Here is a 26,118-nt window from a genome sequence, read left to right as displayed (position 1 = left end):
TAAAGAATGTAAGAAATTATTTACTGGTGCAACAGTATCATCATTAGCTAAAGTTGTACCATCAGCTTTAGTAATTTTACAACGTACATAAAGATATAGATATGCAGGATGAATAAATTCCCTTGTTTCTCCTGGAATAACAAATTCAATAGGTCCTTCTGAGGTTAATGTGGAAATAGGACGATATTCAGCATTTGTAGTTGCTTCAATAGCTGTTTGTGTCATTGGTATAGAAAAGAAATCAAATTCATTGGTACAACATTCAAAACTACTTGAATTTAGGAGCGCCATTATGAAAAGATGTCGTGTATATGTTTACGTTTTGTTGGTGGTCCAAACTTTACAATTGCAGGAGCTTTCCTCTTGCGTGACCGTCTCTTGCCGTTACCAGTTAGCAACTGTCCAACTTTATTAATTGCTTTTGTCTTTAAACTATTACCAGCTTCTTTTACACGCGCACGAACAGATTCTTTAAATGGTCGATTTTCTAATACATCACCCGCAACTTGCATACCGGTTTGTAATGCTTGACGTCCTACAGTTTTTGCACCTTGTTTAAGAAATGGTAAAGCAAAACGAAATAATCCTTTAAAGAAACTACCTATACCATGTCCCCTTTGATATACAGGTCCTGAAAAATATGGTATTCCGCGTCCACGGTGATAAGTAACACGTCTTGCTCTCATCTTTTTTTTTCTATAATTATTATTTAGCAGATGCAGGAGAGCGTTTAAAATGTAGTGTTACGGTCAGTGTCCCAGAACGAAATGGCAAATTTCGCCCTGCATGATCTTTTAATAGTATTTCAATTGTGTTAAAACAAAATTTTGCAAGTGGCATATAATGAATATCTTCAAAGGTAATTGTTTGAACTTTTCCGTATTTAATATCAGAGATTGTTGCTATACGTAATAATGGTGCTTTTGTATCACCTAAAAATTGATATTGTATAATATCTGTATATATAAAAATTTGATGTGGATATCCGATATCAACATATGGTTGTTTGAATCCACGAGATTCTTTAACAAGATCTGATTTTTCAGAAAAACCTTATTGTAAAGCTAATGTAGGCGACAATGTAACTGATTCTACACGTTCATCACATTCAACATGCACAACATTTGAAAAACTAAATTTTATAAAACTTGATATCGCGTTTAATTCCTCTAGTAAATGATGAATGGATGGATAATATCCAACAAGAATTTTACTTTTCATAGGTTCTGCATTTTTAAATTTGTACCATATAACATTTTCACCTTCAGTAACATTATAACATGTTAATGGAATATGTACTTCACTTAATCCTACATACCAATCGGATTCTGATAAACGAATATTATTTTTTAATTGATTAATAAAATGTGTTGGACTATTTGTAGGATATACATCTGCACTAGCATTTGAAACTAGTGTAATGTAAAAACTATCATCAATACTTTCAGAAATCATTTTCGTTTAAAGTGAAGTGTTAGGTTTGAAGTTCCAAAACGAAATGGTAATTTTAACCCGTGTTCATCTTTTAAGTTTACTTCTATCGTATCAAAATATTTCTTTTCAACTTTAACATAATGTGGTGAGTGAAACACAAAAGATTTTACATGACCGTGTTGTACATTATATACACTAAGTTTTCGAACTAATGGTCCTATATTTTGTTGTTGTTTTACAATATCAATGCAAACATTAATTGTATTGGGAATATTATAATCTAAATCACATGGAAATTTTCCACGTGCTAATATTAAATCAACATTTCTAACTTTTGTGTATATAACTTTTTTAACATCATGCGTATTTTCATTAATAAATCCAAAAATGTGTTGTAATCCTGGTGTAACACCAATCATACATTGATCTTCTAATTTCAAAGAATGTTTAATAACAATTTGATTTTTATTTTTTAAATAGTGTAACATACGAGCATTTTCAGGAATTAATTGTAGAATAGATTCAATTGATGAATAATATCCAGGTGTAATTGGAACATGGTGGCGTTCAACTTTACCATCGATAACACTAGTAATTATAATTTCTTCATTTTCACCAACATTGTAAAAACTCCACGGAATATTAATTTGTGTTAATGCAACACCCCATTCCCCATCACGTAAATCAATAGGTTGTGCCAATTTAACTCGAAATGATGATGTTGTATTATTATCAAAAAGATTGCTACTTGCATTTGAAGGAAGAGTAACGTAAAAGTCGTGTGTAAAGTTCGAATTCATTTTGCAGACTGAATAGAATCTGATCTAATCCACGAATTCATACTTGATGGATATCCTAACCATTTTACATACATCCACCCATTTTTACGTTTCAATACTTTTTCAATAAGATATGTTTTCTTTGAATTTATAATTACTTTTTGTAATTCTTCTGCATAAAATATTCCTTTAATTTCTTCACCGTTCCAATCTTTTAATTTGTAAGTGACAGGATCTGACTTTATACATTTGTCAACAATAAATATTTCTTGTGACCATTTAGGTAAATATCCTTTTTCTAATTTATGTTTATACTTACTAACACGAACATAATCACCCGAACTAAATTTACAAGTTATATTTTTCTTATTCTTTTTAATTCCGTATAATGTTTCCCACACTTGATTCACATTGGAATCATTTACTTGTGCAGGTGCCATTTTAATACTTGAATGGTATGAATGATTATAATTTTTTACAATTTGATCTAATACATTAATATAACGATAAGTATTCTTTGCAGTAAAATAACGATACAATCTTTCTTTTAATGTACGTATAAAGCGTTCTGCTAACGCACACTTAATTTCGGAATGAACACTATAATGATTAATTTCATATTCTTTAAACAATTGTTTTACATGTCGATTATAAAATTCACCACCTAAATCTGTTTGTACGTTAAACACAGGTAACTTGAAATTTTTAAAAATTTTTGTTATTGCTTTTACCATTTCAGGACCTTTCTTTGTTTTTAACGGAACACAATATGCATAACGTGAAAAAATGTCAATACAGCATAATATATATTTATAATTATTATTATACTTTGCAATATTTTGCATATCTGCTAAATCCATTTGTAATGTTTCATTTGGTGCACTAACATAATACTTTTTACGTTCAAAAACTTTACGAGCTGGTGCATGTAGTGTATAAGCATCTTGAGAAGCTAACCATTTTTTAATATTCTTTTTAGATAACTTTGTTTTGCGTTGTAATGTTTGTATACTTGATAAAGAATCAGGATTTGAATAATCATAATATATTTTGGATAATTTTGTCATTTTACATACTATATTCTTTCCAATGTTTAAATAAATTAGCTACCACTGCAGGACTAGGAGATTTTCTTACTTTACGAATACGTTGTCGTCTACTACTACTACTACTACTTTTCACTTTTGATGCTGGCGTGCTAATAGGTGTACCAATAAATTCTTTAGGAACATTAAGATCTTCTAATAAATTTTTAAATTCATGAATACCTATAGGATTTCTTGAATATTTTCTTGTACGAACAACATCATTTACTAAATCTATAATATTTGAACCTGGTATTGTTTTTTCATGAATACGTACTGTACCAGACTTATCCCACTGAATTTTATTACAACATGTCAACTGTTTTAATAATAGATCTGTTTTCCTACGAAGTGTTTTCGGTACTGATTGTAAAATGTCTGATACAAATGGTAAAATAGAAGTATTGCTATCTTGTTTGGAAGTTGATGATGATGATTTTTCTTCTTCTTCTTCTTGAATGATAGGTAAAGTAATAGGTTTATGTGAAGAAGATGTATACTGTAAATAACGATGCAAAGCTTGTTGATATAATTTCCACTTTTGTTGTACACTAAGATCACGACGTTTTAAGATGTTATTCATTTCTTCATCTAAACGTGATTGATGTGAATCTATGGATTTAAGATTCGATTGAATTTCATGTACAGCATTTTCAGGAACTAAAATCATTTTACGTAATTCTGACATATTTAACGACTAAAAATACTGCTTCCCACTGCTGCAAGAAGTGGTCCCAAGATTAACGGTAAAAGAGCACCACCTTTCTGTAGTAACAACTTTTTCTTTTTATTCAATGCAGTACGTTGCTGAGATAGAGCACGTAAGATCTTTTTATGTCTACGTAAACGTTGCTTCTGACGAGAATTTAAAGGGATGTTTCCTTTTATTGTGTTCTTAGCTACTTGAGATATTGTTCTTATTAAATCCCCTGAAGCATTTTGTAAAATTTGTTTCCGTTTTGTATTCTTGCATTTGCACAGTGCACGGAGCGTGCTGTAGTGTTGTTTCACCTTCAACATCTTGATGCAGACTAAACAAAAATTTCTGTATGCATGTCTTTTACGTTAGCGTACACATACATGATTTCATTCGGAAGAATATTTGTACGTATTCGCAATGCATCGTTTGTTTTTTGTGTCAAGTCAAATAATAAATAAGTGTGAGGCTCTCGTGTTACTTCTTCGAACACACTCACGACTTCTTTACTATACCGAGGCATAATTTGCCTTGCTAAATATTGTATTTGTAATTTATCACGTGGATTTTTAAATACTATAATATAATGTGCATTTAAACTAATATCACGTGCATGTTTTCCTTTTGGAAATAAATTTTGAATAATAAATATTACAGTTAACTTTTTGTGATGTGCATACTTTGTAAATAAATTAGCAACATCACCATTAGTTTCTGACATTAAATCATCAAGTATTAATAATGAATTTTCTTTGATTTCAAAATTATTCATGTCAGGTATTCCCTCTACAAAACGTATTTTTGCATTTGCATCTAATTTTGGTATTACTGCACCATAACACCAAACAATATCATTAAACTTTATACTAAACATTTGATCATGTTCATTAAGTAAACGATTTACAAAACAAGTTTTACCAGCCCTTGAAGGACCAGCGATTAAAATAGTAGAGGGATGTTGAAACTTTAACATCTTGTAATCAAATGAATGCATACAATAGAGACTCTGCTTTATATACACACTCACACTCACACATTGAATTTTAATATTTTCACAATCATTGATTGTTCGGAGTATACATAGTAATGAAATGGATAAAAAAATCACTGGGATATAAGATTAAAGCTGAAGTGACTAGTTTATACATTGTTTGCACAGCAAACGAAAATATAAAAAGAATAAAATAAATTAGGAATAAATTAAATAAATTAGGAATAAATTAAGAATAAATTAAAAAATAAATATTTTTACAATCGATGATGGTTCGGGGTTTCATTACACGAAAGAGACACGCATACAAGTCACATTCACTCATTCCTGGGCCTATAACCGTAAGGTACACTTGCACGTTTTCGTATTGGTTCATCGTCGGTCATGTTAGGTTCGTCAATCCGTTTTCGTTTTTTGTTGACCTCACGGTGTGTCTTTGTCTCTCTACAGCTAAAGATACGGAACCCCGGTCTACGAACGATGCTATTTGGGTTTTCTATTACTGTGGACTCTAATTGTCCAGACACTAATTTATAGAAACTCTCAAAGTTAATTTTCTGAGAGGTCCTATCATTTAGTGTTATCCCCCTAATTTTGTATATATGCCGAACATCCCCTTGGGCATTTGTTAGCCGCATAGCATAATTTTTACAGCCAAGACCAATAAAGGTTGTAAACTCCCAACCTTCAGGAATTTCATTCGTCAGATCACCCAAATAGTTTCCGAGCGGTAACAAGGGTTCCTCATCTTTTTTCTGTAAGTACATGATACTGTCAGTGTCACAGTAGATTACTCTGTCAGGTCCTACAGTCGTCAGTAGTTCGTAAAGTCTAAGTCTAGCCCACGAAGTAATAAATGCGGCTAGTATCACATTGGAAAACTCCAACGGAACGTTTTCATTTTCAATGTCTCTGTACGTGAGAATGAGATGGTCACCATCAATTGGCACCACACTTTGAATTTCATACCTTGCCGTAGTTAAATACCTAAGAAAGGTAACCTCATCACTAACGATTATACTCTGCGACATGTCTGTGCGTTGCCCCCACTTACCATACAATGAATTGAGGTATAGCTTCGCACACTGCCTCAATCCCGGGTTCATCCTAATATTGTCATAATTTAATCGTATGCCTTCATGGGCATAATATTCTTCGATATATTTTTGTTTGTCTTCTTCAGTGGTGCAGTAAGCAGGAAAACCAGAGGCTTCCTGCTTCATCTGAAGGAAGGAATTCACGTAGGTCCCGAACAGCCCTCATGAATTCCCCTCTTCAGGATCTAAAAGTTCAAATTCCCATATCTCATGTATATCGATTATTTTGTAACCTTTTTTAAGAGCAAGGTGTAACTCTGGTGTACAAAATGTTCCTGTGAGAGCACACTCAGCATCGCTATGGGTACATTCGTTAGTGTTTTCTTCTTCCATGCATGTGCGGCAAAGGCCGAAAAGTAATCGACCTCCCGCAACGTATGGTAAGATCGGAAAGTAGAGGTCCTTTGGAGGGACGATTGTGCATTTGACTACACCGTGAATACTTTCCACATCTGGAAAGTCCGGTCCCGTGTGAATCTTAGGTGATTTAACCGGCATAGGTTTACGTGCCATCACCCAAGGGTATAACGATGTTACATCGGCGTAGGAAATTCGCTCATCACTCGCACAATTGACGTAGGAACGAAAGACCTCCGTGCGACCACCGTTGTAACAGTTCTTAGGAATAAGAAAATCAGGTAGATTAGTACAACGTTCTTGAACAAACTTTTGCACTTTCTTATCCGTCTTTACCTTATTGTCCCAAGAACATTCCCATATTTCGTATAGGTTTACACCTATACTTTTCAGGTACCTACGGCGGCGCATGGTTTGCTCATATCGTTTTTCCATCGTATTGTACGAGTCCTGGGCATCGTGCAAAACCGCGTCACGGTTAAAGGGGAAGCAAAGGCGGCAGGCATGGAAATAACACCCGTAAAAGTCGAAGGCAGCGTTGAGTCCTTCGTGCCATCCATCGACCTTGTACCTACCAATATACTTTTCCCCACCTCTCCTAGCATGCTGGATTTCTATCCCTAATTGGTCTTCCATATACATAAGCCATTGCATAGCTTTTGTACTATACTTGGTCTTATGATGAAATCCCAACGCGGGAATGATAGGAATAGTATTCTCCGGTAAGTGCAAGGTACGATATGTCCGCATCGCAAGACTTGCAATGGTAGATGATGTTATGAAACATTGCAAACCCTCCGTTTTCTCTTCGATGATATCGCTAAACTTAATGACCGCTTCTGTTAGAATTCTAACATCATTCTCACAATAAGCCAGCATATCCCTCTGCAGGTTAAACTCCTCGCCACTTTCCGCACGTTCTTGGTGCCAGGCTTCCAGTTGTTTTCTTTCTTCTGTGCTTCGCCCTTCAGGGTCATAGTATTCAATCGGAGGGTAGGGACCAACATAATTTTGATTTTCTTCAGTATTGAATAAATATGGGAAATCTCCCTTCTTTAAATTTTGACTAAGGCCTAACGTTTTTGGTAATTTGGATAATTTGACGCCAATATAAAGGTAAGAGTCGCGGAAAAAGATACGATTACCTATACTGATATTAAAAATCTTTTGACCCTGAATAAGGACACTAGGTACAATATGCTGGTCTTCTATTAGAGTTCTAAGACAGAAGAGACCATCGTAGCGACTACCATTATGGGCGATTGCCACGATCTTCTGAAAGACAGGACGCTCTACTAACACGTGGTTAATAAAAGCCGTCATTGTCTTAAAAGAAAACGAACGATTTCCAACATTGTCACCGCACGTTTTACAAGGCTCATCAATACCTTTTCTTATACAGGCGTGACAAACATGACGACAGCACACCAGTACAACTTCGTGTTCCCTTTCACCGCGATCATTCGGTGCCTTCAACATCGTCTCTACATCATAGGTGATGTACATAAACCTTTTCGTATGAAGAGGTCGCTGTCTCTGAACAAAACATGTATGGTTTGTATCAACATATGCGCGGCACGTTGAACAATAATGTTCACCACACATGTGATCAGATTTTCGACCTCTCTTATCAAAGATGACGCCGCAATTGATGCAGAGCTTTACATTATCACATACAGATCTAGCCGATTTATTAGGTGTCAGATGATTATTAAAGCATTCACCTTCAGCAAACTCTCTATTGCATGCATTGCATTTAATTCTGTTTGCGGTATAATCACGTTCGTGAGTATGTTCGCAATAAGTACAACGAGTTTTACACTTGTGCGCATGTGACCTTTCATCATAAGCTTCCAAACAATAATAACAATACTTTCGTGCCTTGAGGAAAGTTCTAATGTTACGAATGGGTTCGAAATGACCAACGGTGTTACCTCTTCGATAAAGGATAAAAATCTTATTTTCTGCAGGTTCTCCCGGGTAACGTACTATATATTCCCGGTTATTCTTTTCATGCTCCTGATAAACTACGATTTGATATTCCCCTTTCAAATATGCTTGAAAGAGTTCCAGATCGGAAAAGTCACAACCTTGCTTACTTTCAACGTTAACCCCTGCCATCTCGCAGAGAACTTCTGCTTTAAGAAGCCATGTATCTTGGCTTCTTGTTCTTAAATTATACAAATCATGTTTTGTACCGTGGAGCTTTACTTGTCCCCATACAATGGCCATAGGGAGACAGTAAATATTTCTATTTTCAATACGAATTAATCGTTTTTCTAAGTAATCTTGGTATTTTGCATATTTGTCAACGGCACTCGTTGTATTATTTCTTCCCTGGCCGTGCATACTCTCAGCGATATGGAATCGAAACAATAGTTCTTGCCCCAAAAGGAACACTTCATTCGAATTTAATACACGTTCGATTGAAGTGAGGACTGTCCTAGCAGAGAAATTGCCCTTTCTTCTAAACGGAACGTACACTGGTTTGTTGTTGGTACTATTACTACTCTCTATGTATAAGCCAATGTAGTCCGAGGGGCGTGCATTGGAGATCACATGTTCCAACGCAAAATTAACTAAGCTTTCGATATAAGCCTCTGGGTTATTAATATTCCTTTCATCACCCACAGGTCTGACGGCAATTTCATGTCCCGTAAGATGAAACTTACGAAACCTTTGTCTGCTTTCTCTTATAACTTCGAAATTACTATTTCTTTGATTATCCCCGCCATTATTATTATCACTACCACTACCACCTGTACTACCACTATTAGGACTACTAATAGTACCAGTTGTACTATTGTTGTTGTTTATGTTGCCATGTCCAACCATTGCTGGAACATTGGCATATGACGGGTTAGGCTGAGGAGTAAAAATCATTTGGTCCCCATAGTCATGATTATCCTGTACACAGTATTCAGGCGGATTGTATACAGGATTTTCTCCCTGGACTTGTTGCGTGGGTATAACCACAGCATTGTCCTCGTTTTGAACCAAACTCCTCATTTCTTCAGCTGGTATTTCATCGGAATTTTGAGTGCCAATCCCATTTACTTCATCCAAGAAAGCTAAATCTTCATTTGTTAATTGATATAGATTATTAGGACTCAAGTTATGATTTTCTTGAGGGGGCATGACTATGGCATTATTTGTGGATGGGATTAAGCACGGTTCCGAAACAAAGCGCGTGCCAAAATCAAAAAAGTCCGATAACTCTGTATCTTTTATCCTATCCACCTGACCTTCCCCACATGATAATAAATAAAAGAGTTTTGACTGCGCCGATTCGTAAGTATCACATGTACGGAAAAATCCATACAAAAATAAATCTAATATATCAGCACTGCTTACGCAGTGCTGGAGAAGTAATGTATCATTACCTTCGAAGGCACGAAGGGCGCGTAGGAGTGCATCGCATCTCCCCGAGCCCCGATATCCCAGCCTGTTCAATTCCATGATGGCTTTCCAGGTACTGAAGACCCTCGGGTACTCGTTGAAACCGCGCACCAATTCCTGGAGATAAATTTCATCAACCATATTCAATTCTTCGGATGGGCAGAAGAAATCCATCTGAAAGAAATAAGACAAAGAAAAAACTATTTTGAGTTATCAAGTTGACGTTAATATATCACTTGAATATAAAAGAGAGAGAGCACATTCAATTACTTTCAACCTATAGTTACATTTTAATGATATGTAAATAAAAAGCATTCACTTATTTTCAATCTATAGTCAAATAATGATATGTAAATAGAAAACAATTTGTTCAATTTATGAAAAAAAAAATCAATAAAAAATATTGAGTTGTAATCTATTCTTTTAAAATATCCACACACAATAAGTCTCTCTCTGTTCATTAATATTGGTTAAATACAGCTCAAATATGTATAATTTCTTTTTTTTAAAAAAAACAATAAGTGAAGAAATACACACCTTTCAAGCCTCAGTTGTTCGTTCACAACACCAGAAATAGAAGAAAAATGTCGACTCTGCGTCGCTGTAAGTCTGAACAAGAATGTTTGGGTGTTCTATTTGTGCTGCTACCACCACTCAAGGTTCGGCAAAGCTTCAATGTCTGGAATACAATAGGCTTGAATCAATTTCTTTATACTTTATTTAATAGTATTAAAACTATATAGTTAATTAATTAAGATGCGCTAAAGCTTGTCCTTGATCTTACACGTACGCTGCCGTGAAAGGAAATGATACCCCCACACGCCAAATTCAAGTTATATCATGTCCTATCATGTATTGCACAATCACTACTACTACTAGTGACATCTAGCGGCAAAAGTCATAATTAAAGATTAGTTGTGCGTTGAAAGTCCCGCAGTGCTGACGCGTGTGCGACAAAGTTCCTTATATTTCTCAGGTGAGTATAGTATATATGTTTTCATTGTGTAATAAACCATAGCACATGCTTGTATATTCTGTTGGTCTTAATATTCTATCAAAGTATTGAAGATCAAACGCGTATAAGTAAAACTATTGGGTTAAATAAGGAATATAAACCCATGTCTTTCAGTGACAGAGCAAATATTTACTTAAGTGGTGCGGTACCACATCATTTCTGGGATATAAAGCCCAGTCTTTCAGGGGAATGACCCCCTCTACTAGTACTGCTGCATACATTTACATTGAAATCCTAGTGCCTCACTGCAAAATCCATGTATAACATTTATTACTCTTACTACATTACTCTTAAAGACGGGTATAGCCCCTTTTCTCTACGCAAAAAAGAGTGCATTCAGTAATTAAAAGTTATGAGGGGGAATTCAGTCCGGGCATAGTGTCCCCTCTTCTCCACGCAAAAGAGCGCATTCAGTAATTGGAAAAGTTATGAGGGGGAATTCAGTCCGGGTATAGTCACCCCTCTTCCTCCACGCAAACGAGCGCGTTCACACTGCATTGGATTCTCTTTCTGCAACCCCTAACAAAATATTTCGTATTTCATTTCATTTTTCTCACTCATTACCTTGCTTAATATAGAGTTAGTATGTACAAAAACCATGTGACTACCATATGATTAAGATTCTGAATACTGTATCACATGTTTAAATACGCAAGTTCATATTTTATATATTTTTCAAATATATTCCCAAGACTTATTCAGAAATAAAAGAACATCTAGCTTAAATTTCTCTCACTTAATTACATTCTTTCATTTGTCATGTCTTGGAAAAGAGAAACATTTGAGTATTCACTACGTTTCGTGATAGTCAAGCTATTCTAACACGAATTCAAAGGGAAAAGGCCGTTGCTATGATCCAAAATGAATCAATGAACCTAGTTCTTTTCTTTGGAGTCTAACTGTGGGAAAGAAAAGTCTACACATTTACGTAAAATTGCAATATTCGCATGTATCTTGGAAAATTGCATCCACTACAACTAAGAACTCTTTATATAAGTACATTTTTCAGTGTGAAAACACATTAAAACACTTTTTCGCGGATCTAAACACTTTTTGTTCACTTCTGAACACTTTGTGAATACATCTGTACACTTAATACTGACTGATTTTCTAAATATTGGGGATACAAGCAAGACAAATGTCTATCTTTTCTGTTGAACTTAATTATTTTACACTAAACAATATATTTTGAACATTATCTGTAGTAAATATTGAATATGTATGTGTTCTAAAAGTGTTCTTTATGTGTAAATTGCTTATTTTCCGAAAAGACAATCCAATATGAATACAGATTCATGACAAATCATTCAGACACAATGTATTTATATAAAATCTACCATCAACATACTGGACAGTACGCAATTCTGTTTAATCACAATTTCAGTTATAAAGATTCAAAGAAATTGCACACTTGATTTTTGCCGTAAAGTCCATCAGTGGCGGTTCTTAAGGGATGTCACCACGCATTTCTAAAACTATAAAGTATCTCATTGACGGTTCTTAAGGGATGTCACCACGCATTTCTAAAACTATAAAGTATCTCATTGACGGTTCTTAAGGGATGTCCACATACATTTCTAAAACTATAAGTCCGTCCGTCAATGGCGATTCTTAAGGGATGTCACCACGCATTTCTAAAACTATAAAGTATCTCATTGACGGTTCTTAAGGGACGTCACCACGCATTTTCTAAAACTATAAAGTATCTCATTGACGGTTCTTAACGGATGTCACTACGCATTTCTAAAACTATAAGTCCATCTGTCATTGGCGATTCTTAAGGGATGTCACCAGGCATTTTTCTCTAAAAAGATTAACACTGCCAAGATATTTTTCGTGTCCCCACATATTCTTAACTATGATAATAATGCTAATTCCATTCTTCACTCTTTCCTGTGGTCAACTTGTCCAAAAACGCAACCAAAACGGAATCAAAACTCAAACATAGTATTCAAACATTTAAAAAAAAAAATAAAAAAACAAATATTTCGTTCCTTCGTGGTGACCGTTCAGGAAGCTAGCTTTTCCCTGTTGGGCGTTATGCCCTGCATGTATGGATCCCCACTGTTTGGCAAACACGGAAAGCAATTTAAGTCACACGCGGTTCCCTCAGGTTCGGGGCGTTATGCCCCAGTGTATGAATCCCCCGATTTTCGGTAAACACGGAAGGCGTTATAAGTCAACCGCGATTCCCCTGTTTGGGGGACTATCCCTCATGCACAGCTCCCCCGATTTTCGGTAAACACGGAAGGCGTTATAAGTCAACCGCGATTCCCCTGTTTGGGGGACTATCCCTCATGCACAGCTCCCCCGATTTTCGGTAAACACGTACAACAATATAAGTCAGCCGCGATTCCCCTGTTTGGGGTGCTATGCCACCATGTATGGTTCCCCCGGTTTTGGCTCGATATGCTCCCCACAAGTTAAAACATATTGGCAAACTCTTAGTTCGTTTCTACACTGTGTTAATTATTTTCATAAGAAAAAACAATATGTGTTAATTTTCTAGGGGAGTCCCACCATTCGATACTTATGCAAATATATCTAATCAATTATAATGATATAAAACTTACTTGAATATAATATCTTCTTTGAACAAAACACAGAAAAAATCCAGAAAAAACACTTTAAAGAAACAATGCAGAAGCAAGGCAGAAGACTTCACGAGCAAAATTGTTAATACAGGAAATGTGTACTCCATTTATATAATATATTTTTTATTTATTCATTAACATAAGGGGAATGGAATAGGGGGAGAAAAAAAAATAAAGTAAATGAATTTGCCTTGTAATACAGCATTGCCTCAGTCTGCAAAGAAGCAGAAAAGAATTCCTTTGTCGGTCTCTTGCCGAATCGAAGCAAATATTTCTTTTCTATAGAGGTAATACCATGGAATTTTCACACAATGCCTAAAGTTTGAAAAACATCGCCAGCATGTCTGAATTCGTACATCAAAGACGCCAAATTGTCGTATTTTTCAGGGTAATAGTTGTTTACCAAGCAATAAAATTCGTTAACTGGGTTCCTAGATTTTAAAATTCCGGCTTTATTCAGTAAACTATATAGCTATCTGTTTCAATAACTTGTATTTTGCCGAAAAGAACAGCATAATTATTGTATGTGGCAAAACACAGAAACCATTCTACGGGTTCTTTTTTGTGTGTGTGTTGTTTTGCAAACTCAAAATGAAGGACAGCCATTTATTCATCAGGTTATTGGCATTGAGTACAAGGACAGCCTGGCAATACCTTGTTTGTTTGTCTGAATGGGCGGGGAAAAGGTTGTTGTTTCCAGAACCATCCACCAGAAGTGGTTTATACAAAAAATCTATGTCAGTTGTCGCGGGGTAAAATCCTGTTCACACAAGATGCGGGCAAAGAGAGGCAGTGAAGGGTGGGGAGAAAAATGTATGTCACTTGTTGCGGGTGGGAAGAGAGGGTAGAAACTTGTTCACACAAGACATTGATGATGGAAAGAGAGGCGGGGACGGGTGGGTTCTCTCGTTCACTCAAACTAGAGGGAATGATTGGTCCCCATGGTTAAACATTGCAGGCGGAGCAAACTGGTTTTTCCTGGCCAATCATATCGCAAGGTTGTTTGCATAGGGTGTGAGAAACTGAACTTCATTCTTCACCCTCAGTATTGCAATGGCAGTTGAAGAAAGAACACATCAGTCTGCAAATTTCGTACTGAACAACGCTGAAAAATAGCAGAGTTAAGTCTGTCATTTAAGAACCACGCAAACTAAACGAAAGAAGTGCAGTTCGCAACAAGAAAAATAAATGAAAATAAATAAATATTTCTTCCTTTCCTTCCTTTTTCCCTCCCATCTTAATACTTTACTCCGTAAAACAAAGCACCATTAAAAATCGTTGCTAAACATTGGAGCTTAAAGGGTGTAATCATATTCATTATTCATAATTTTCTAGTTCAAATAAGAGTGTTCAATTAGTTACGAGCTTTACAAGTCAGATCATAATTAAATTAATGGGGAAAAACCTTGTGGGAACTATGGACCGCGTTTTAAGCCATATACTGAAGTTCTAATTATCTAAATCATAGTTTTAATTCTAATTTAATTATAATTTCAATTCAAGAAACGTATTAAATCATGTTTAAAGCTAGGAACAGCGTTCAAAGCCGTATCCTCAATCAAAAACCGTGTTGGATCGCATTTGAAGCTAGGGATTGCGTTCAATGACGTATACCATTGCTCTAATTATCTAAATCGTAGTTTTAATTCTAATTTGATTATAATTTCGATTCAATAAACGTATTAAATCATGTTTAAAGCTAAGAACAGCATTCAAAGCCGTATCCTCAATCAAAAACCGTGTTGTTTCATGTTTGAAGCTAGGGATCGCGTTCAATGACGTATACCAATGCTCTAATTATCTAAATCATGGTTTTAATTTTAATTTGATTAAAATTCCGATTCAAGAATCGTATAGGAGCGTGTTTCAACAAGAAAGAAGGTCATTCCACTTTTCCAAACAACCTCTATTGCACAACTAATAAAACCACTTCCCCCAGAAACCTCCCCCAAGCCCGGGACCGGCCTCTCCAAGGCCGACACGGCCATATTGACATCGAAAGTCGTTAGGTAATAAAGCAATTAAGGGGGCAATAAAATCTATTGTCTGCGACTTATAGCTTCAAGTCTACTGTTTCTTTCAGACATAATGTTCGAGCGGGCACACTTAGTATTCCGGGGGGGGGGGCACTACTCGTACCATTCTATTTATTATTATATTACAAATGTATTATTTTGGTCTTTTCCGGGGGCACTCTCAGAGCTCCGGGAGGGTAGTGCGCCCCAAAAAACATGTCTGGAAGAAACATTGGTTGCAAGCTTATGGATTGAGCCTTTATGCTTAGGTTTTAGTGCAAATTTGTATTGTAATATAATTAATTCAACGGTTTCTTCGATCCAAAGTGAGTAAATTTCTTCTTGTTGAGTCCCACGTCTCTAAATTACTGAACACATGTCACTAAAGAATCTGGATCTGTTTGAAGCAAACATGGTCAATTTTATTGCTCAATTATTAACTGTGAATATGACCTGGGTTCATTGTTGAATTTCCGGCTATTACTCTGAACTCCAGAAATGTCTTAGAGAGAAATTTCGACAAAAGAGGTCGGGAATGCAGACAAAGGGTCCTTTTTTTTTTATTAGGGCATCGTCTGCAGTATGCACGACATAAATCCATTATTGTGGTTCCCTACTTGATCCTCACCCACTCTTTCAGACTTGTACTTCTTTGCCAAACTGATCAAGGCTCTAGATGTTCAACATATGTCGATTACAATTTCACCAAAAAGCTGTGTAGGAGTCTTAATGGTCACACTGAATCACTGATTCAAAAACCTACTAAAATAAATCGCTAATATTGTATAGTAGATAATTATAATAAGGAAAAATTGTACAGTCAGCAGAGAAAGTATCTTTGCCCTTGACTGCTATAACTTCATTAGGTCGGATCTAATACTTTTGTTGCTACCGCAAACACCTTGACACATGCAACCCAATTTAGTCTACACTTAACATTTCAATCAGCAGACAATAGTTGGTAAACATGTAGAGCACTGGAATATGCTTATGATGTGGATTTGATGCACAAAAAAATCCCTCAATTTTGAAATTGATGTCTGTCGTTTGGAGCATCTTGTTCAATAAATGTCCAATGAGTAATGAGCATAATGTTTTATTTCATTACACTGATCATACATAAGCTAAAACATGGCTGGAATTAACTGAAAATATCAAATCTGGAATGATTGAATGAAATAAGTTTCTAAAGTTTTATACCCATTTCCGGGCGTACTCCAATTCCTGTCATTTTTGTCATTCGAACATCTCTTTCCTTCTCCATAGGAGACAATCTTATTTATTACACAGAGTATGCATTGAAATTGGAAGCAGCAGAGATTCGAATCCGCCTTGATAGAAAACCGACGCGGTATTCTCTTTCTAACAGTCTCTTTATTTTAAAGAAATTACATCACGTATAGATCTATATACGGGAATGTAAGTAGTACACATGGGAACACAAACAATAATGAAGGGAAGAATAATCATAAAATACAAGACACAACTACGATACAATTGAAAATCAATCACACGAAGTAATCAGAAAACGCGTTAGTAATCGCGGTGGTGCTAGGAGTTGAGGAAATCTTGGTCAGAAGCACGGTAAAAACACTATAGTTATAAATATCAGGTGCATCCGTAAATTGTAAGATAAGTCGAGCATTCGGCTATCCGAAGTAGAAATTCCAGAAGGCTTACTGGACCGACGATTCAGACGAGTGCTAAATGTCCGGTGACCACACTGGGACACGAAATGTGTTTCACTGTTATTCCTCGCATACGATTTTATCTGTCCGGGATACGTCACCCAACAGCAAAATGAACTGAGGGTAATATGGGAAAAGATGTTCTTTTTAAGAAGCATTTTCACAACTTTTCAGCCAGTACGTACTTTATAGTAATGACAGTCAGTATAAAGTTCGTCACTAATGCCATAAACGTTAAGCAATGTTTCACTTGGTTATCAGCGATTTCTATGGAGCTGCTTCGTGGCTAAACCGTTAGCGTACGTGCCTTTGACGTGTGATACCCGGGTTCGATTTCCGGTGGTTCCGATCTCACATTAAACTGTGGGTCCACGTCTCATATAGCCTCACTGCTGAACAGGACGTTAAACTCAAAATCAAATCAAATTTAATTATATGAGAAGCCGTGTCAAGCGGAATGTTGTAAGTTCACTCGTCATCCACATGCGTCACTTTGCTGTCAAAGCTATTAATCTGTTCACACAGCTGTTACGTAATTAATTTATGTATAAAAGTTTACGATGAAAGTCCATTTCTATATTTAGAACTGCATCTTCTGTGAGTTCAAAGGTGTTTCGAATCCATTTGTGAAACGAAATCGAATTAGGGACTTTTGTGACACTTTGAAAACTAATTCGAAGCCTAATATTTGCTATAGTAATCATGCACTGCACTTAACAAAAACGACGAGATTTCATCCAAATCAAGTAGTATTCTAACGTCTCTGAAGCTCCAAAAAAGCACAGCAAGAAATCACAAATAATGAAGAAAGAAAAAAACACAATCACTATTTGCAAAATCGATTCCAAAGCAGCAAGCAATACAGGACGTGTTACCTCTACGCATTTTCGGGCTCAATTCCACTTGCCTAGGCCAACTACTTACTTGGCCTTCTAGTATCTGGACTAGGTTACATGAAAGGTTTTAAACTAGTTAACAGTGTTTGTGCAACATGATGTACTGTAAGAGGTCGATGTCGACAAATAGTTATCGCATCGGTTTTCTACCAAAGCTGATCGTGTTCGAATTCCAGCAGGTTCGAAATTTTTGAAAATTCTTTAATTCCAATTCATACTATGTGTAATATGCAAGATCTTCTCCTGTGGAGAAGCAAAAATAATTCGAATGACGGGGAATTGGAGTAGGTCCATGAACGCAGTTAAAGATTTAAAAGCTTATGTCCTTCAGTCGTTCTAGATTTGATATTTTCAGTTAATTTCAACCATGTTCTAACTCATGTATGATCAGTTTTTTCTTTCTTCTCACATACAGAATAAGGTGAAATAATACATTATTCAGACAATGAATTGTAATACCGATGATAAACACGCTACAAACAATACAGATTAATCTTAAAATGGAGAAATTTCTTCGTGCATCAATTCCATAGCAAAAAACTGCTTCAGTGTTCCATAGGCTTACCAACTGTCGTCTATTCGTTTAAATGTTAGGTGTAAGTTGGGTTGCATCTATCCAATTTGTTGTTTGTGATTGCAACAAAAGTACTGGACCTGATCTATACTAGTAGCAGTCAAAGAAGAGATACTTTTGCTACTGACTTTACATTTTAAAAATACACATCACTCGGCATATCTACAAATTTTCTGGAGTAGGCTGAAAAGTGATCAATCATTCATCAATCATCATAGGTACTAGTTTAGAGTAAAGGAGGGCAAGAGTACGTGAGGGGCAAGAATACGATTCCCTAAAAACAGGGGAATATATTCACGTATGGTAAATGCGTCACGTGGAGTTTGACGTTAGTGGCGTCTAGAACCTAAACAAGGTTGAGTGTGCTGCGGAAAACTACAAACTATCTAGGTAAGTATTTATGTTTTTTAATAGTTTGATATAATATTGGGACATAAGTACTTAAGGTATAACTTACACAATTTTTTTAACGATTTTAAAGTACTGTAAAGCATTAGTTTCTAATATATCCATTGTTTTACAGGTTGGAGTGAATTTGATTTTCTTCCAACAGTTGGCAGTGCAACATTACGGGAAAGTCCATTGTGTAGTTAGGGGGTAAGAGTACGCAAATACCGACGGGGCAAGGATACGCGTGCGCACTCTTCCCCTTCTTTCTATGAAAAAAAAATCGAATTTGATTTAAATCTAACAATCAAAAAAGAATGTGGATTCCATTTTAAGAGACAGTGACGGCAAACGTTACAAATACTGGTTCCCATATGTAGCCTATAATGTTAAGAATTCTGAAGAATGTCGATATTTTCTTATGTACGAGGGACAAATTGTTATTTTAAATACCACTCCCTGCATAACAATATCTAAGATGGTGTCTGAGTTTTCGAAACTAATGAAAGTCTGAGGCAGCTAAATTTGCAGTTATTGAATAATAGCACGCTTGCTAATTTTATTCATGTTTCAGAAATACTTCCTTTTGTGCTCTTTTATCTTGAATATCAATAGTTTTCAGTAACAAAATTCTGTTAGTCCAATGTTTGGTATGGGATATAGACATGTATGAAGGCACCCTAACTTAACATTTGGCAATAGGTAGCTTCATGAAGGGTAGGCCGAAAACATTTGGCAATAAGTAGGTATGAAGGGTAGGTATAGTTTAAGTTTAATTGAAATTTGCGTACTCTTGCCCCCCTTTCCTCTATTAGTATGACAATGGTATCAGGATATTGTTCCATTCAGATCCAAGTAAAATATCTTTCATTATAAATTAACAGATGGAGAACATAATGCTAATTAATGGGTGAAGGATACACAAGTTTAATTTGAGAGTTGATTCTTTGAATTTTACGCAAGAATGACAACATAAGGTTTCTTCTTACAAATTAGTCTTTTATTTCTTTTATTAAAGAAATATATTTTAAAAGAAATATTGTATAACACGTTCTTATTAGGAATGAATAGGTATTTATATGTTTCATGGAAAAATTGTTACGAAAGAAAACTTCAAATGTTGACATCGTTGACAGTGTTCACAGCGTTCATTTAGTTTTTCAACTTAAAGAAAAACGTAACAAATCCTTCACAACAGTTGTGATTATTAATTTTAAGAAATATATGTATATTATCAGTTCCAGTTATTTGACAGGAAAGTTTTAGTTTAACACGTTAGCCGCCAAGCCAAATTTTGGGGGTAGTTTGGACCACACTATTTGTGCATCAGAATTATGCACATGGCGGCCAACGTGTTTAATACCTGGTTTATGTCTCTGCTTTGTCGAAGTACCCCATTACTAGATTATACGTGTAGTACATACCAAATAGGAAGAGAAATAGAGTATAGAAGGTTGATCGGTTTATATCCGACCGATTTGACAACTGCTGTCACCTGCAGAGTTAAACCAAAACTATGAAACTAGCTTTGTTATCAGCGTGCCCGGGTGATGTTAAGATTCGGACTATTACGTCCCAAGCCACCTCTGACAAGGGACGGGACGAGATTTACTGCCAGTATTGAAAAAGTTTCCTGCAGGGACTCACAATTGTCTTCGAATATGGTTACGACGGAAAATTTGAGGTATGTACGTAAACAAAAATGTGGAAGTGAACTCCTTCCAGAAATTCATCATGAACCTATTCTAACGAAAAATCATCCCTTGTGCGTAGGGAGCTAACAAGAACCAGGTACGGATCTACATGATCGAGCAATATCGTCAGATCATCCCTTCGGTTTTTATCATCATATGGAGCACGAAATGGAAATGGAGAGCATGTTATTCCCTTACATGACATTTCTGTTAAAATCCCTGACGCCAACCCGTGGATTTCTGCGTATTTGCACTTTTGAAACGACCCGATAAATCTACATCATCACCGATCCCCTAACCTCAGTGGCCTATGGAAAACATGTAGAGAGGAATGAGATGAAGTCCATATATTGGTGCTACATGTGGACCATTGCAGTGAAAATTGTGACGAGGATCAATATCCGATAATGCTAGTGTTACGATATAACCATATAACAACCGATGGTGGAGGCACGTCATTTCATAAGGCAAGTACACTTTGAAAACCTGGTAGATATAATAAGCCAGTATAACCCACAGACATTGTAAAAGACTTCACCCTACCATGACCTCGACAACTAGAGGAGGGATGTCAGAATTATGAACGCTTTTATCTGCCAGGTTTACTCAAGTACCCATTTTACACAGGTTATGTGAACACTTGAGTAGCATTTGAAGTGGAGTAGAACAGAAGAACAAAGCCCCCAACCGGAGATCTAACCCAGATCAAATAACAGTTCTATTCCATGTCCTTCGAGATCCCCCAAACTCAATGTCTATAATTTATTTCTGTGGTCAGACATCTTGAAAGCAAAGTGTAGAAAATAATTACTGTAATCATTGCTGAACTAATACAGAAAATTGAAGAATAAATCATTGGCATTTTAGAGATACAACACATCGAGCACTTCAGAGGTTTTTGTAAACTGAGATAGAACGTACTATTTCCACGTCTTCTTCAAGAAGTAAAGTGACACATAGGTATCATAGTTAATACAATCATTAATCGCATGTCCTGCAAATATTTCCATCATTAAATGTAATTTTTCTTGCGTTTGTTCCTGCATTTCACGTCAGTTCACATTTTCTCGTTTCCCTGCATAAATCTGTATCTACACTGTTCTTTCATGTAAGTTCATGAAAGTACAATTACCATAAAATCATTTTGTTAGTTTTGTTAAAGTTTTCCTTTTCAAATTAGAGTTTGTTAGCAACCTATCTAATCTAATCTAATCTAATATAAATAAAATAAAGAGTTTGTCTGTGTGTCTGTTTGTCTGTCTGTGAGCGGCCTGGGGACCAGACTACTCGACCGAGAGTTGCCAAAGTTGGTGTCACGGGTACCTTGCTCCAGGCTCCAGACCAAAACTAAGCGTTTTTTCGAACCTGGGGAGTGCCAGGGGGACCTTTACCAGGGCATATAAAAGTAGTAGAAAATAGGGATGGCCAAAAATTTTCGGATCCGGATCTCGGATCCGAACCTCAGATCCGGATTTCGGACCTGGATCCGGATCTCGGATCTGGATCCGAAATTCGGATATTGGATCTGGATCCGAAATTCGAATCTCAGATCTTGATTCGTATCCAAACCTACATCTGAAATTGTGATGATAAAATTGAATATCTAAAATTCGTCAAAACTTTTTTCGGATTCATTGATATAGTAGGTTGTTGTGCTTTTAAATGTTTCCATAACACGTTTATGCTTCCTTGGTTCTTTATTTTATTATAACCTTGCAATATTTACATGTTGCACTTTCTGTCGAAGTCTCTTTAATAAAATGTTTCAAAGTTTGATTTCTTCCCATTTCAGAGTATAGTGAACTGTCTGAAAACTGATGTAAATGGTAACAAATTCTTCTGTTTAGCTCCTCTTCGAAACTTAATGTTAGCTTCACATTGAAAATATCTATTTTATTCTTAGAAAATTAACTTTCTTCTTTTCTCATATACAAATGAAATATCTTTTAGATAAGGCCCTTCTAATCGCAAGAATACTAGACAAAACAAACTCTTTATTAATAGTAGTTTCTGAATCACTAGAGTCCAACCATCAACAAATGTAATAATAATAGCTTTCACTTCGAGGGTATATACAACAAAAAAATATAGACTGGTTGGCGTGGAACAACAGTAGATTTTTAAACATACACACGAGAATTTCAGGAGAGCGATATGGTTGTGTTCGTTGTATGACTTTATTACCTAACTTATGGCTTGCCCTTCTGAGGTCGGGAGTTGAAGAAGTAAATATAAAAGAGATTTCTATTTTCTTCACTCTCCAGGTTTCTTTAATCATACATTGCAGGACGTAACCAAAACATATCCATGCATCGTATCGTTGAAGCGTTTTGTGTTTTGTATATTAAAGTGTTCAAAAATATTTAACATATTCGCATTTGTTCATGTGATCTCAGGTTCAATTCTCGGTGGGAACATACATGAGAAAATTTGAAAGCTGAAACAATATGAAAATAGTTTTTAAAAGTCAGGAAATTGATATTAAAACTTTAGCTATCTATTGGGACTGTAAGGCTGTAGCTAAATTAACTCACACGTTTCGTGAAGATATATTACGTCGTTATTGTTTATTTACTATAAGCTACCAGATACATCCTCAGAGGCCACTTTACACTGTAGTAATCAACAGATGAAAACATTGGGAAAGGAATGGAAGGAAGGTCTCCAAAGCCTTAGAACAAGGTACTAACCTAGCATTTGCCCAGTATAACTGAGGAACAACCCTGGAAAATACTCAGTCAGGATGGCTAATCTCCGAATTCGAACCCGGTATTATCCAATTGCGAAGCAAGAATCCTAACAAGTAGCCTGAGCTCGTTCCGCATTATTATTATTATTTAATTAACGTAATGTTTTAAAATTAGTGCAAATTAAACCGTACTTTCTTTATTGCTGATGTTATAGTTAATAAGTCTACATGAGACATCAGTCCCCCATCAAGAAAGAATACTAGAACTGGAATTCAGGAAGCGGAGGTGAAGAGATTAATAAGGATGAGGAAACTGTACGATGCAATGACTTCGTCACAGATGTATTCACTTACATACGTCAATTAATATTTCTCTGATACAGTGCACTCTTACTTTCTATAGTGGCAGGAAAATGGCCCGCTTTTGTAAACGAACACACTAAGCACGTGAGTAAAGGCGCAAGGTCTGTGCAAAGAAACATAGGTAAAACTAGAAAAAAAAATAAAGAAAGCGAGGGAAAAATGATAAACCGCCCTTCAACTTAAAAAAAAAAGAACTAAAAATAACTAAACTTAGAGCTACGAAAGACGCGAGGCGAATTTTATTGAAAAGATTGTTTTTCCTTAGTGATTAGTTGTGCTAACTATGAACATGAATTAAAAAGAAAACAAGTAGTTTTGAGTTTCGCAAACTAGTTGAAAAGAAAATATTGGATAAAATTTAATAATAAAGAAGGCATTTATGATAATTAAAACAAACCAAATTCTTGGCACGACAGTCCTTTGGTTCCTACCAGCGGGCTTATGTTGAAAGTGCGGATGTGTAGTCAACGCATCGACACCTGAAGTCTCTAATGCCGGCTTTCTAGACTGGAGTCGCTACCTCTTACTTAAGATAACTAACCAATTGTCCTCACGATGCTGGGTCAACATCGAAATTGTTGAGTGCCTCTCCGGAAATTGAACCCATGACCACGGGCACCGAAGGCATGCTCTCCGTCTTCTATAGACGAAAAGCTATAGTTACCCACATTATCTAATACAGAAATAAGTTCTGATTCTCTAATAGCTGCTGATGGTGATAGTCAAGGTTCACCGAAACATGATCCTAAACCCAAACTGAGATATTGATGTCACTGGAACGCCTGAAAAGTCATTGTGGGTAAGTGAATTGCCCACTTGTCAGGATGAAGGGCGATGGTGATGTGAAATGCGGGGCTGTCAGAGGTACTACTTATGATAATTGGATTTATAATATTCTATGTTGCCATAAACTCTCTTCAAGAACATAACTGTTAATCTTAGCTTTGAAAATGTTAGTTGCATTAGGAATTATCGGATTTAACATTATTTTTGACGCTTAACTTTTACATCTTTTCTGATTTACGAATATTTAAATCGCTATTATCCCCTTAAGATCAATTAGTGATATTTTAAATCATTTCGAACCAACTTTTAATATGGTTAGTCTTGTTATATGGGAATAATTGAGACCAGAAGCAGTCTACAGGCTAAGTCCAAAAGAATCTTGGCCGACCTCCTGATAAACCACGTCTTTCAGCAAGGTGAATTGTGGCAATCCGATACCCATATGAGGAAATCTTCGGTTCAGTGTGAAAGCTTCCATAAGAACCAGCACTCTAATCAGTGAAATGTGCTTTGCTAATTTTTATTCAATGTGAAAGTAACTAACTTTATTGCTAAAAAAGAAAAGGCATTTATTTCAAACAAGTCGCCATTACAGTTTTCGTATTTGAACACAACACTCATGAAAAGTCATGTTAAAGCGCGAGTTGCCCCTGGAAAAGAATATTTATCTGCTTTAGTTTCTCGTGTTCCCCAAAGTACATGCGGAATTAGTGCAAGTGCCTTCCACTCGCATTACCTAGGTACAAACGGCCACGATCTTGGTACTAGCACTTGTTTCGGTTTCCAGATCTCAAATATTTATCTTTCAGCCTGATTCTATGCATGAATCCGAAATTTCAAATCTAGATAAGGGGCACCAAAATTCATATTGTGATAGGGGCATAGTTTATTCTCGGTGCACATATTGTGATTTACTAAATAATTATTAAATCTAATTGTAAGGTATACATTTGATATTTTGAGCAGACTGAGCATGATAAATATACATAAAAACTAGTCAATACTTGTCTTAACTGTTTCTTTTCTTAACTGTCAATGAAATAGGTGTATTGAGGAATTTTAAATATTCGAGTTTTGTATTCCGGTTTCAAATATAAATATGTGTGTATTTCATCTCGGTCCTGCAACCGGGTGGACCTAGATTCGACATTCGAACTCTCATCCGGATCAAATCAGATTATTTTTTAGTAAGGCAAGCATTTGATCTTTAGTGTAGAATGAAGGAGACAAATAGACTTGTCAATATTCGTCTTAATTTTCTGTTTTCTTCTTCACTGTCAGGACTTCGTGAAATTACTTTCGGCGAATTTTTGATATTCAAGTTTATCACAATTTGGATGGGATGTGGGTTTGGATAAGAATCAAGATCTGAGATCCGGATTTCGGATCCAGATCCGAATTTCGAACCCAGATCCGAGATCCAAACCCAGATCCGAGATTCGAATCCAAATCCGAGATCCGGATCCAGATCCGAAATTCGAGATCCGCATCTAAATCCGAGATCCGGATCCAGATCCGAAATCCGAGATCCGGATCCACAGGATCCGGACCCAATCAGATCCGGATCTTTGGATCCGG

This window comes from Thermobia domestica, chromosome 13 (assembly GCF_964235325.1).
Source record: "Thermobia domestica chromosome 13, izTheDome1.hap1.1, whole genome shotgun sequence".
NCBI lineage: Eukaryota > Metazoa > Arthropoda > Insecta > Zygentoma > Lepismatidae > Thermobia > Thermobia domestica.
This window is presented reverse-complemented; position numbering follows the sequence as displayed.